Source organism: Gallus gallus, chromosome 6 (assembly GCF_016699485.2).
Source record: "Gallus gallus isolate bGalGal1 chromosome 6, bGalGal1.mat.broiler.GRCg7b, whole genome shotgun sequence".
Taxonomy (NCBI): domain Eukaryota; kingdom Metazoa; phylum Chordata; class Aves; order Galliformes; family Phasianidae; genus Gallus; species Gallus gallus.
In genome coordinates, this window is record NC_052537.1 from 13,559,069 (window position 1) to 13,573,535 (window position 14,467).

A 14,467-nucleotide genomic window follows, 5' to 3' on the forward strand; every position below is an offset into this window, starting at 1 on the left:
CAAAAATAATTCAATTATTCCTGCTCATCTTTTAGAGGGGAAAGGCAGCCTTCCTGTATTAGTCCGCAATTTCTCTAGTTTTTAAAACACACACAGTGTTTTTGGTTTTTTTTGCATCACAAATTGAGAGAATTAAAGTGACTGTGTTGCCCATATAGAAAATTTCCATGTTTCCCCAGCTAAGAGTAACTTGCAGTCAAGAAGATTCAAGAAGAAGTAACTTGACTATGTTTCCTGCACAGACAGTTCACACCAGTAATCACGCTTGAGTGATGCCTCAATCTCTCCTAACTCAGTTCTGAAGGAAAGAAAAACTCACGACCTCTTGTGAGGAGTGATCCTAAGCCTGCTGGATTCAGTGGGTGAATCTAGACCAGCATTTTAGTTGAGATGGGGCTTATCCTTTTAAAGTGAGTCTTTTAGTTTCCCCATTCACTGCACTGTGGTTGGCTCTTGGAGAGCACTAGATTCCTCCCAAATGCCGCTACGCGGGAAAGGCACTCCAGCAGCATACTTATGCATGTCAGTTCATGACAGAGGGTCATGAAACTAGACTAGAGGTAATCCATGGTAATGCTCCTTCCCCAGTCACATGCTGTAACTAACAGGTTCTTAACAGCTACTGCTCCAAGCTGCAAATGCATGCCCACTGTGGTACTCTCCTTGTGAATGAAGATATAGCTAGAAACATCCCCTTCTGGACATCTGACCCCAGCACAGCCTGCTAAAATTGAAGATAACCCTGCACAAAAGAAGGGGAAGATTGGGTAGCATTATAGGTCATGACATAGGTTTCCTGCTAAAAGAGAAAAATACATTTTTTTTCTCTTGTAGACTCTTTCCTCAGAAGATGCAATTTCATAAACAGCAAAAGAAAATAAATACAAACATCATTATGGACACTAGCACATCTTTTTCTTTTTTTTTCCTAGGAACCAGATAATAAGTCTATCCTGATTCCCCAAGGAGGTAAATTAGATATTGTTTGATATTTCTCCAGTGTGAATCCAGATTCCTTCTGGATATTAATCCACTTCACAAAGTCATTACGAATAATTTAGCATAAAAGCAGCCTTTTTCCTCACAAGACAAAGCAGTGAGGCTGACGCATTTGTAGAGCAGTGTGAAAAACATACTGTAACTGCCTTGGCTCCATTTGGATGGAGGATAAATAAGGAATTCTGTCTTCAAGTCCTGTCAGTCTCTTAGTCATACTTAGCACAAATATTCAGGAAAAACAATGATAATATCATTTGGCTTTCTTTTTTCCCTTTTTCTTCATTTCTTTTCTTTCTTTTTTTTTTTTTTTTTTTTTTTTTAGTGCAAGTCAATGCATAATTACTGGAAAGCATTTCTGACTGAATTTTAGATGAGCATTTTGACAAAATATAATATTGGAAACAATCTTTATCAAACATTCATGTGTAGTGTGAGAGATAAAAACAGGAATCCATAATTCATACAGCAGAGTGTATTACCAAGTGTGAATAAGAGGCTGAATTTAAATGAGGAGGTCTGAACAATATTTTCTGCAAGGCATCTGCTTTAATCATTTACATTATTCACTAGATTTTCCAGAACAGTAAATCTTAAATATATATTTCTGTTTGTGAGAATGTGTATGTAAATACACACATATATGCACACATACACAAAGCATTATATGCATCCACATGTCAGCACATATTCACACAGAAACGTGTTTGTATACAGAGACATAACAGCTTAGGGCCTGATCCTGAAATCATTTTACATGAAGAGAAAGACTCCCACTGACAATGATAGATTGGAGAGCAAGACCTTAATGCTTTGTTGTTTTTTTTCCCTCTTACCCTGAGTTTGTGGTGCTACAAGTCAGATCAAGGGAAAGGTAAAGACAAGTCTTTATTTATCCTAAAATAACAGAAATGTTTACTTGGGTGACAACACACATAACAGAAAAGCAAAAAATTCACAGAAATCAGATCCACCTACACTGAGATGAAATTCTGAGACTTTCCTGTCAAGCATTATATCCAACTGATATTACCGAAACAGTGCTTTCAAGATAGGCTCCTGTGCCTCAAGGTGCAATGACAAGAGACCCTTGGGCAAGCAGCTGCAGGCTTAATCACAGCCTGCATGAGGCACCATACAGATCCAAGTCTTCCTTATCCCTACTCACCTACCTTTTTAACAGCATTTCTTATACTTCAGCTCATAGGGGAAGGAGTTTTAATTCTCATCCCAGTGGTTGTCCCTGCCTGGCTTGACTCTGTATGCCACTTAGATGTCAACTCTTGCCAAGGTAGCAAAAGAGTCATCTAATGATTGATGGGTGCTGCATTAAGCTTGAAACATCTTCCTGATCCTTGATGAAGAAGTAGGCCTTCTTCTCACCAGCCTTTCAGATCTGAGAACCATTTTCTTTTCTCCCACATAATGAACCTTATATTTCACAGGATCTTATATGCTTATGAATCATTCTTAATACTTTGATACAGGCATATAGTTGTTACTGGCTCATCTTTCACTTGTAGGAAGGTAAATGAGTCTGACAGTGAGCTGGACAGCTGGCTGTATCCCAGTCCTGTTTTGGAGGGACAATGGGACAGTCTTTCTATGCACAGTCGTGCTTATCGTGTAAAATCAAGTCCCTGTATTGAGAATCCCTTTTCAGAGATCTGCTTAGGACCATGTAGTTGCTGATGAAGTTTTGTGGGGGCACAAAATGAAAGGCAAAAGCCATCTCTAATCCAGGTTCAAGATCTTATGTTCACTTATTGATTCTGACATTATATCCCAAATAAGAATCATCCTTTCTGCCACCCTGTGTAGCTATGTCATCTGCATAACTAATCATTTTATTTCTCTGTCCCAATCCAGTAGCTGGTAAAGCAATATCACAAAGCAGTAACGGTCACTTTGTTTCAAGAGAAGGCTAGAGGAGCAGACATCTCTGAGTCCTACTGCAGGACAAAGGCTGCCTCCTCTGACCGGATTCACAGATTGCCTGCTTGCAGAAGCCTGTCTGCACTCCTTCCATTGCCATTTATTCATTATAACAAGAACACCTGGTATTGTTGGATTTTTTTCTCTTCTTTTTCTTTTATTTTCTTTTTTTCCAAGTGGAATGCCAGGTGTGGCTTTTTTATCCCTTCCACTTCTTAACTCCCCTTTCTTTTCCATAAGAATGTGTTTCTTGATTCTGGTGGATCTCTGCTAGGTCAGCAACAGCTGCCATTGCTGGTCTGGAGGCCAGCTTACTCTGATGTGTATGCATTTATTTAAATAGCTGTTGCTTCCTTGGAAGGGAACAGGGAAATGTGACAGAAGGAAAATACCAAAACATTGTAAATACTTCTTCATAAAACATTCATTGAGTTATATAGGTCATATAAAAAAAAAACAAAACACAAAGTTTTTAATTATGTGCAGCAGACGAGTTGATGAGGAATCATGCATGAAATCTATGTGCTCTGAAGACCAATGAAAAGAAATTTTACCTCTTTTTATGAAGATGAGCCCAAATGATTTAAATGATTTTGTCCTTTCATTCTAGTTCTCTTTCCTCTAAGCTTTTTTAGTGATGGTCTCTTCCATGCTTATGCAAAATGATGAATTAATTCAGTCTTTCCCCTGTGGGGCAGAAGAAAAGCAAGACTCAATACATCCCATTCTGCCAATATTTCATTCACAAGGCAGATTACATTAACTTGCATTTTCCTCCTAGATTGTTTAATACTGTTATCCTGAGGAATGTATAGATCACAAAATTTGTGACTGTGAAACATTCTGATAAAAGACGGAAAAGTCAGATGCATTCCAATATTGTGAAATGTGATTCGTAAAAGAGCACTGCTCAGAAGATGAAGAAGAAGGGCAGACACAAATTTGCTAAAAGAGAAAAAGGTGCTGAGTTTCTCCTCTTTTAATTTCCAGGGTATATACTGTTGGAGCAGTTCTATAGCTCTTAGAACTTCCAATATCCTGGCCAGAGCTTCATCCAGTCCTACAGGCCCCAGTACACTAAAGAGGTACTAACCCTGCCAAGCCGTGTTCTGACTGTGCCTTTAGACGCTATAGAAGGTATACTGAAACCATGATACCAAAAGAGAACAGGTTATCCTGTCTTTCGACCCTGATATTTCTCAGGAAAAGAATACCTAAACGCCTAGCAGACTGTTGTGACTGTTAGCTTCCTCCCACAGAAGGATGTGCACCAGCCCAAAGAAATATAGCCTGGCCATCTCCATTTTACATAGCATCTGTACTCCATCTTTCCTCCTAAGGAAGACCATGCACCTCATCCAAGTAGAAGTTGTTTAGCCAGTAGGGCAGTTAATCAGTCAGTCTGGACCAATTAATGATGGGGAAGTGTGTCATCCCTCTGCAGAAGGGCTGCCAGAGCTTCCTCGTGTCTGAGGCTGCCTGCTCTAAGTTGGAAGTTCTCAGTAAAGGTCCTTCGCTTTATCTTCTCCTAGTAATATTTTCCTATGACAAAACCCTTTCTACTTTCTCAGAACAACCTCCGTAGTAAATAAGCAGTAAAAGCAGGATGCCAGCAAATTTTCAGGGTCATTCTATTTTCAAAAAGGGAAAGATTAGAAATGGGATTTGGACTTAAACCAAATACTGGTTACACAAAAGCAGGTAGGTTAAAGGACCTCTGTGTTTCAGTCTAAACTGCATCATCATCTGTCATTCAGACTCATGGCACAGGGCAAAGTGGTTTTACTTGATGCAGCCTTTGTTATGGTAATTGATGCCTATATTGTCACATCTTTTCAGTAAATCACTTCCTTTCAGAAACTGCCAAGAAGGTCTGAGTTGACTGCATCAGGGTCATGAAAGTCATCAGGCTGGAAGAGAATAGATTGTGACAGTGGTACAGGTCACCCATATGTTCCTGAAAAAACATCTGTTGAGTGCCCTTTTTGGGAGCTGAAATCAGTGTAGAAAAATGAAGGATGGGAGCGGGCAGGAACTTTTATATGTCAGAAAGCATGTACTAGGCAGGTGAGTAAAGCAGAGGTGAATGCTGGAAGAGCCTTGCTGAAAGTGCTTAAAGAACTCAGACATCGAAAGGCTTCTCTGTGTTATGCAGATAGGATTTACTTCATGTAGATGTCCTAAAGGTATGAAGTGTGAATTTGCAAGGGTACTGCAGCTCAGGGAACAATCACTGGCAGAGACCCGTAGACACTCTCACTGCAACCATTAGGATTAAATGATGACCCACAAACTAGGGGCAGCCAGGGGACCTCTTTCACTGACCTGCCCCTCTTGACTTGGAGAACAGGAGGAGTGGCTTAAAGGCAACAAGAAATTGCCCATTTTATACTACAGCTAAACATCATGAAAGGAAAGAGTGTAAGCAATGCCTGGAAATGGTGACCTAAACAGCAAAGGAGATAATGCCCTTAATTATGTTTCCTACTCTTAAGAGTACTACCTTAAAAGGAAGCAATTTCAACATTCTGAGCAGGGCTATATATAGATTTATTAAAGAACAGATTTAGTCTAGGTATTCCACTACAACTTTAAAAAGAACAACGTTAAAAGGTAGTTTTCCAATAAAAATTCCACTCACACAAATAATGGCGTGCTGCAGCCTAATAAACCTACCCCTCCTACATAATTACGTAGGAAGTGTAATATTGTGTTGACCTGGTCCAACATTCTCCTCCCCATCACACACTCAAACACACACATATACCATTTGTAATTAGCAGGAAAATTCTCTGTATTAGTTTTCCTTGCTCTTTATAGAATAGCAGAGAGATTAATTAAGAGGTCTATATTTCTATTTCAAGGTTCAAGTACTTTCATCGAGCACATTGTGCTTTCAGAATCCGTAGTGTCAGCAGAATTCCTTACTTCAAAACATAGGCATTTCTCTGCTTTTTTTTTTTTTTTTTTTTAGATATATATATATATGCAATTACTAAATGAATGTGAGTAGTTACGAAACCCAGACCACACCTGTTACAAATCTAAGACCAGAGCCAGCTGGGCTGTGGATGTGTCTAAGGGAGGCTGGACAAACATTATAAGACAAGGCGATGCTGATTGAAGAGGCTGTTAGATCACCCTAGGAAATCTAAACTTGGTAAAACCAGCTATAGTTTCACTGACAGTAGTGAGAAATCCTCATACCAGCTTATAAACTTGCTCTTCCTGTAGATGGTACAGACTTCAGACACAGTAATTTAGATGCATGCTATGTCAGACATAGCAGCTCCTGAGGTTGGTCTTCTTTGCATGCTGTAGTTGCAGGCATACACTTAGACAAGGTGTTGAAAATTCTTCCAGTAACCTAAAAACTGCCACATTATTCTTTTCCTTTTAGGCATTTTTTTTTCTAGTTAATTTCAAGGCTCACCCATACTTCTAAAATGTTATCAGACTTTGCTCTAGAGATTCATATCAATTATTTCATTAAATTAAGAAAGTGCTTAAAAGCATTGTTATATGTGCAGTTAAAATTTGCTCAGCATACACCCATATAGCAAAACCAAAAAGGTTTAAACAGTACTCCTACCTAACTAAAGCATACTGCTGTTTTTAAATATAGAAATACAGCCTCATAAGTTCCTAGATGGTTGAGTATTTTCAGTAACTCCCATGGAGCCATCAGTAATGCTCACTTTTAACAACCAGATGATAAGGGGCAACATTGTCCAGTGGACTCCTTTAACCAATAATTTATACTTAAGGTCAGAGTTAAAATGGAGAAAGTAAGAGAAAATTCTCAAGCAAGTCAGGGCCCAGTAGTTACTCTTTGAAGTTGCAGCAGTGCTTTCATGAGCACTTTCTTGTTTGACAACACTCAGAGTTCTCTGGAGGACCAAACCCACTACCATTAAAACAAGAGCAGTGCCAGAGACGATTGATCATTCTGGGACGTGTTTGCAAGGGAGCTGTTTTCACCTATCAAGGTTAGCTATTGGCTTACTTTGTATGACCTTGCATGATGTTTAATACATAGATATTGCGAATAATAACCTGAGCAGAATTTAATAACTAAAATACTAAGATCTAAGCATTTACTTGTTTGTATATCACTTAGAAGTTCTTGACAAATAAGTGATATTTGTATACAACAGTCAAAAAAGACTGTGAAAAATGTTGTAACCAATATGCAACATATAAAAATCTCTGGGCTCAGACTCTGAGATGAGTTCAGCACCTGCACACCTTGGGCTTCCCAGTCATAACTGGCTGTACTGGACAGGTGAGAAAAAGAATGCTCTTGATGTGTATTAGCAACTATGTTCTAAAAATGTTTTAAGGTTTAAGGAAAGTTAGAATAAGATAAAATATTCACCAGCTGCACTAGGTGGTATGAGTGAACTGTAATACACCAGCTAATATATGATGACACCACAGCTTTAGAAAGAGCCTGAATGGTAAAAGAAACAACAGCCCAAGTCTCATTCAAGAATATGCAGTGGACATTATTTTCCAATTATCTGGAAAGCAGCAGGAAAGTCACAAGCATTTTTTTAAGCTCCATAAACCAAAAAACTGAAAGACAGGTAGTGAACAAAAACAGATTTAAGAATCATAGGAAGGAGGCATTGCAAAAGAAAAGCTTTACTACTGTGACATAATCTGCCACAGTGCTTACAGGTTCCCCTACTGCTGAGCCACTGAACTGCATTTGCCAGAGTTAGTCTTGGGCTGACCTGAGCACTCAGGGAGACACACTCAGACAGGGCATCCAACTCAAGGGAACAGCAAAATAAGTTAACCAAGCTAACAATAACAACATGCAATTTGTTGTTGCTGTTGTTGTTGCTTTGTTTTTAAGGATTTTTGTGAAATTAGACATTTTTTTAGGGACTACCTGCTTAAATATTTTCCAATCTGAAATACTTTTCAATCCAAAGTAATTCTTGAAACAAAAATTTTTGAATGTCCTTATCTGACATCTTTTGGAAAAGCTCAATTATTCTGTCAAGAAGTATGCTGTCTGCTGCTCACTGTGCTTGAGAAAGATCCTAAGGAGACAATTTCAGGCTAAGATGTGCTTTTTTTCCTTTTTCTAACTTCCAATTGTTTTCTCAAAAATCAGAGCCACTTGGCAATGGTTGTCTTTGTGAGGAAGGACGTGGAAAGCATTACTATGAAAATATCTTTTTGTTAGCAATACCTATTAGTAATAACAATATTCCAAGTGTCTGTGTAGATTGATTTTAAATAAGATTTGGTGCTTACACCAAAAAACTGTCCCAGCTTTTGTAAAAATGTGCAAACCAGACATTGTGGGTGTGTAGGACAAGACACATGTTTTCTAAAACATCTCATCAACAACACTTGTTTCATGCTCTTTTTTTATAATGGTTGAAAGACAAAAATGATCTTTTTAAAAAATATAGTGACAGCATCAGTATTTAGAAGGTTAACCTGTTACTAATGTGACCTCAGAATGAGAAAGCTTTTCATCACCTGCTCAGACAGTAGTGAATAAAGCCCATTACCTATCTGATGGTTGCTTGAAAATCTAGGAGGGGATAAGTGTGGTATCTTATTCCAATTCTCAGTGGATAAACATGGATTCACAGCATCCAAATGCTTCTCAGGCTGTCAAAAAACACTGAATTAGCTGTGATCAAGGGCTGATTAGGAATCATGAAGGATAATCATCCTTTTTCATCATCCAGAAAACTCTGTACAGGGCAGAGCAGTTCAAGGATGATACTAGCTATTTTCTATGTTCAGCAGAGTTCAACAAAATGTACTGAAGGCCTGAACCTAAGGCTGTCTTATCTGGCATCTTTCTCACAATTGTATTTGTGTATACTAAAACTTTGTAAACTGAGTGTCTTAAATGATAGCTGTGAACTGCTGGACCTCACATTGAACTAAAGTTTGCTCATGACTCACGTTTACTATGCGAAACCTTTTTGTCTCCTGAAGCATTATCAAGCATCACCCAGACCTATCAGGCATATGCTATGTGTGCATAATTACTTGACAGGGTAAAGAAACATGTAGCAGACACACAATCTCCAGCAAGGATTTCACCTCCTCCCTTCGCCCTCATTCTCTTGATCCTCATGTACTCTGCTGTCCCAGGAATGTGCATGGATCACTCTGTGTCTTTAGAAGGATTTAGTTACAAGATTTAGTTTCATGATATTCATCCCACACTGTTCTTTAGAATTTCCCATATTAGGCTTATTTTCCAAGTGTGTGTTAGGTATCATATTAAGCATATTTTTTTCAATGTTTTTCAATAGGGAGCTCGGAGAGGAGAGAATAGTGGTCTTAAAATGCTTACATTTATTTTTATTTTAAAATTCTGGTGTTCTGGGAGGTAGTATGGAGCTTGTGGGTTTTGTCCTGACGACACAGGGAGAGGAGGGCAACAGATCACTCCTCAGCAATCTTCTGGCTGTGTCCTTGGAACTGTGCCCAGAGGTTCTGCACACTACTCAATTAACATACTTCATGTTTTACGAGGTATAAAGTTGCACCTCCTGAGATGTGTGACCCTGTACCCAGTGAGATGTGGCCAAACTTGTCACATTAGTGGGCTTTCAGAAAATGGTGCTAAATTCATTGCTTTTTTGCTGTAAACCCGATTCAAACTCAGGTCTCAAGCTGAGTAAGACTGGTGTATTAACCTAATGCACCCACTTGACTCTCTCTAAGTATTATGATAGATTTCTTTTAATCTGCTGCAGAAAATAAATTGCTGGAAAAAAAAAATAAAGATTTGTACTCTTTAAAGACTAATCACTTTCAGGCACTGTATGGCAAACAGCAAGATTCAGAATGAATCCTTTTGCTGCATTACTCATGACAGCTTACAACCCAGACTATTAAACATTCATCAATAAAAATTTAACATCTCATCTTCCTTTGATATCCTCAACTGCTCCCTACATAAGACAACAAGAAGGCTTTCCACAGCTCAGTGTGATGGCAGGACATCAAAGCAGCCTCCCCAGCTAGCCTGCTTCGAACAGTTTCATGTATTTAGAAAGTAGAGCTGTCACATGGGAGGGGAAAAGCAATGCAGGAGAGTCTCTCTGGTTTGGATATATCTAATCCGTCCCAAGGGGTTGTCCATAGAGTGGCTGAGAAGCAAGTTGCTATGCACGTTTCTCCAGATAACGATCTGACAGACCACACAGAGGCAGGAAAGAGGAGTTGGATACTTTCCTCTGTTAAACAGCGAGCACCGCATGCCAGAATTTTAACTGCTGGGAAAAAGGAAAGACTTTGTTTAAATAATTACCAGGCTTTCTTTTGTTCTTGATTGAACAATTTGTTGAAGCTACCATTTGCTGGAGAAATGAAGACTGTAAACAAACAAACAAACAAACACACAAACCTATTTGCTTTCCTGAAGCCTTGAGAAGGGTGGTGCTTGATTTGAAAAGGCAGGCAGGAAAATTAGGGTCTGAAATTAAACTTACAGAAGCAAGTTCCCAAGAGAAGACTTGGGGCAGTTTCTGCATCTTCAAACATGCTCAAATGGCATTCCCTGATCATTTTTTATTTCACCAATTTCTGCTTTAGCCTAAAACCAAAGCATGAATTTGAGGGAGAAAAAAATGTTTGAAACCTCAACAGGTTCAGGTTAGGCTGAAGGTCCAGCTCAGTAATGTGATATCCATTTGCCTGATTCAAATTTAGGTAATGTAGGTTTTGCCTGTTCTCCGGCCCAATCCAGGAGACCAGCAGGGTGAATTTACCTACTTATTATGTACCATTATCCCAGATAATTGGCTGAAAATAAAGAATGTTTTTAAAATTATTATTCCTTATTTCATCCATTTGCAATGCTTGTTATACAGCTTTAGATTCAGTGGGGAAAAAGATGGAATTTATGGAACAGCTGCTAAAAAGTGTACTGTTCTAAGGTAATGAACCACGCTCAGAAAGTGCAAACAGCCTTCTCCAGATCCCTTTTCTCTACGTAAGTTCTTTTTACACCTTCTCACATAAACGACACTGACTGCCCTTAGTCTCTTTGTTTCCCTGGAAGTTGAGAGCTGCTCAACCTAGCTTGGAAAGTGCACTCTTTGGCCAAGCTGGGGCTGAGGCACCTTGTCTCTCATCCTGAAATTAGGAATGCTCATCTTGCAACTAAATTGATTATTGCTAGACAGACTGTGCATTAGCAGCTCTACCAGACCACCTGGCTATGTCTTTTCCCAACAATTGCTAGCACTCAGTCATACTTGCTATTCTGAATCTGAAATTCCATTTTAATACTTCTGAGACACAGGTAGATTTTGGATCAGACACTAAGCTGAAGAAGACCTTGCTTTTGAGTGAATTAGTGAAGTTTTGTCCTATCCACTTTTTTTTCTGGCCCCTGGATTGTGAGACTGGTCATTTTTAGTGCCTGCTGTCCACCTGTGGTGGCCTGGGATTTCAGAAGCAACATTCCAGCTCAGTCTGCCTGTTCCAGGAGGAATTAGGTGCAAGAAATGGGAAAAAAAAAATCCTAGCAAGTGTATCATTTCAAATATATATATATATATATTTTCCTGATGTAGCTGCACTACAGTGAGGGAGGTAATTTTACAAAGACAGCAGAAGAAAGGAAATCTCGTTCTGTTGGTGGTAGAAATTCTGTTTTTCAAGACTACTGGATTCTTTTAATTTTATTTTATCAGGTGACTGATAACTTCCCAAACCTGTCATTCAGTATAGTTTTTGAAGGCATGTTAAAATATAAGCTGGCTAAACAAACTGAACTTATGTCAGCAAAGGTTCTGGAAAGAAGATGAAGTATTGCCCACAATTATGAATTAATTGACATGACATTTCTTCATTTCTTAGTTTTCAGTAAGCTGTGTGGGAGCACTGCTGAGAAATTGAATCATAGAATCACAGAATGGCTTGGGTTGGAAGGGATCTCAAGAATCAAGTTCCAACCCCTGTGCTGTAGGCAGAAAGCTCAGAAAGAACACTCTCCTCACTAGTCTGATTCCTTCTGCATTGTTAGTAGAGAACCCAAGTTTTTCAGATTGCACAAGCTAGGTTTTGCTGTGGCCTTTTATTTAGTTTAAATTTCACTTACCTACACTCCTCTGTTCAACTGTAGTACTGAAATATTTACCTATTATTAACAACTAAGTCTTAAAAATACAATAGATAATCTTTTTTTCCCCCGTTTATACTTAAAATCAGTTCCCACTATTAAAAATTTTTCTTTAATAGAAGCAGTAGTGACCAAGCTCCACTATTAAGCAGCATAGGTGTCTCAGTCCTGACATAAAGTCACAAGTCTCGTTTAGAACAATTAGTTCTAAAACTAAATCCAATTTGGAAATAGTATTCAGCTGCTCAGGAGCTCTCTGCATTTCACATGAAAACTTCCTATTGACTTCCAGGCAGCAGTAGTAAATTAAAATGAGGTGAGAAAATGAAATTGTTTACATAGGACAAGAGATTTCATTTATTTTTGAGAGTCAAGAAGGACCAGAGCAGGCAAATTACCATTTCCACTATGCCCTTTTCCCCTGCTTCAGAGAAATAAGTGTGTCAGTACTGGCAGAGTGGGTGCAGTGCTGAACCCTGCAACTGGCAGCATAACTGGTGGCAGACAAGCAGCTCTGAAATGAGCAGTGCCTAGCATTTGTCACACCGAACTGTGATTTTTATCTCAATGCCAATTCAGTCTATATTAGGTATGCTTCTGGACCAGACAAATATCTGAATAAAGATCGTTTAGAATGAAATTTAACTATCTTACAAAAATTTTGGACATTTGCTATTGTCAGTCTTGTTTTCACAAAAACAATATCACTAAGCTTACATTCATTCCTGAGGTCCATTTCAAGTGAAATTTAAAGATGTAGGACACAATTCACCCAGCTGCAGTTTTGCCAGGACAGCGAGACTAGCACCTTCCATTTCACTGATGTTCCATGGGAATTTTGAAGGCAGCTTACACATTGGCATCTGCCAAAACACAGCCATCCTTTCAGGCAGACTCGCTCTTCCAGCCAGTTTCCAAATGTGTTACTGAGCCAATGCAGTGCAAATACTCATCAGGATTTTTTTGTTGAATATGCTAATGCTCACTGCTTACAGGGGTATGACATGCGGGTTCAAGTCATGTAGGTTCAATTATTGAAACTGACTGAAAACTGCATGAAAAATATATCAATAATGACCTCTACTTCTCTGCTACCAAAACTGGTGCAGCAGACATTCCTATTTTTAAGCAGGATATATTCCCAATATAACAATCACATGATATGCAGAGTAAGGCTTTGCTGCAGGGCAGTGCTGCATCTGTTATCTCAAATACGTAAGCTGTGACTGTCATTTTAAAAGTAAAATTATCTCGATGTACTAGCTGTGCATGCAATTTTCCTCCTCTCAGAGTAAATTCCAGATGACTCTCTGTCCTAACTGCGGAAGAATTTGAATAAATTCTCGGTACTTTGGTCAAAATTCATACCTGTGCAGAGAGACTGCACAGACCACTGTGTCATTCAAGTCCCACACAGGTTCTGTGAATCTTGTCTCTACTTGCTACCTTTAAGATGTGAGAGGAGAAGGTGTTGAGCAAGTCAGAAAAGCAGACCCATCCTTTCATGATGGGGGTTCATTGTTTTCATGTTTAAAATTGGGTTTAAAACTGAAAGCTTTAAATTTGGAATAATCTCTCCAGGCACTGAAGTTAACATTTCTGTAGCAAAAGAAGAGTAGAAAAATAAGACATGACAGTTATCTACAAAAAACAAACAAACAAACAAACAAACAAAAACTGTGGAATAAAAAACACACAAATGGTACCAATACAGCTAATAGATTTTTGCATTTTTAATTGGTTCTGCAAAGAGCAGGGGGGAAAAAGTGTGATATTAAATAAGATAACATAAATCTCAGGTTGTGCAGACAATCAGACATCGGAATCTACCTACAATTGGTCCCAGCCTTTCATTGAAAAAGTCCTGTGCATAGAACAAGCCTGTAAATTAGGTTATCTTGTCTGCTGCAAACCCAGATGGTGAAAATGCAAAGATTTAAGTACCAAATTTTTCAATTCATTTGATTACCATCCACTTTCTTCCAATAGCTGACAATCCAAAGCACATTAGCTGCTGTCAGTCACAATCACAATTTCTATAATGTTGATATCTGAATCGTAGGAATTGAATCAACATATCAACTCAACATACATAAATAAACACACAGAAGGTGTTTCAGTCATGATAACCCTATCTATGTCAGAGAATCCACAATCTTGTTCTTCCCTCCTCAAGCTGTTTCAGAAATAGTATACAAACAAGAAAATTTAAGGTAACTCAAATGCCATCCTCAGTCTACAGATAATGAAATAACAGGAAGTCCTTGTGGGATTAAAGAAGCATCACACTAAGAAAACCAGTATTTCCTAATTCACAGTGCCTGCCCCAGCCAGGAAGAAGCCCAGAGCACAGGCACTCAGCCCAGTGCAGCTCATACACATCAGTGCTGATGAAACATAGTCCTGGCAAAGGATGCT

General features: G+C 38.7%; 1 long non-coding RNA gene across 8 annotated transcripts in view; it reads right to left on the bottom strand.

The window, feature by feature from the left end:
* LOC101750098 overlaps positions 1–14,467 on the bottom strand; it is a 485,027-nt gene that overhangs the window by 158,531 nt on the left and 312,029 nt on the right. For all 8 annotated transcript variants that reach the window (XR_005860763.2, XR_006939548.1, XR_006939549.1 and 5 more), the window contains one exon: positions 3,486–3,618. This is a non-coding gene — a long non-coding RNA (uncharacterized LOC101750098). The remainder of the gene's footprint in view (positions 1–3,485; positions 3,619–14,467) is intronic.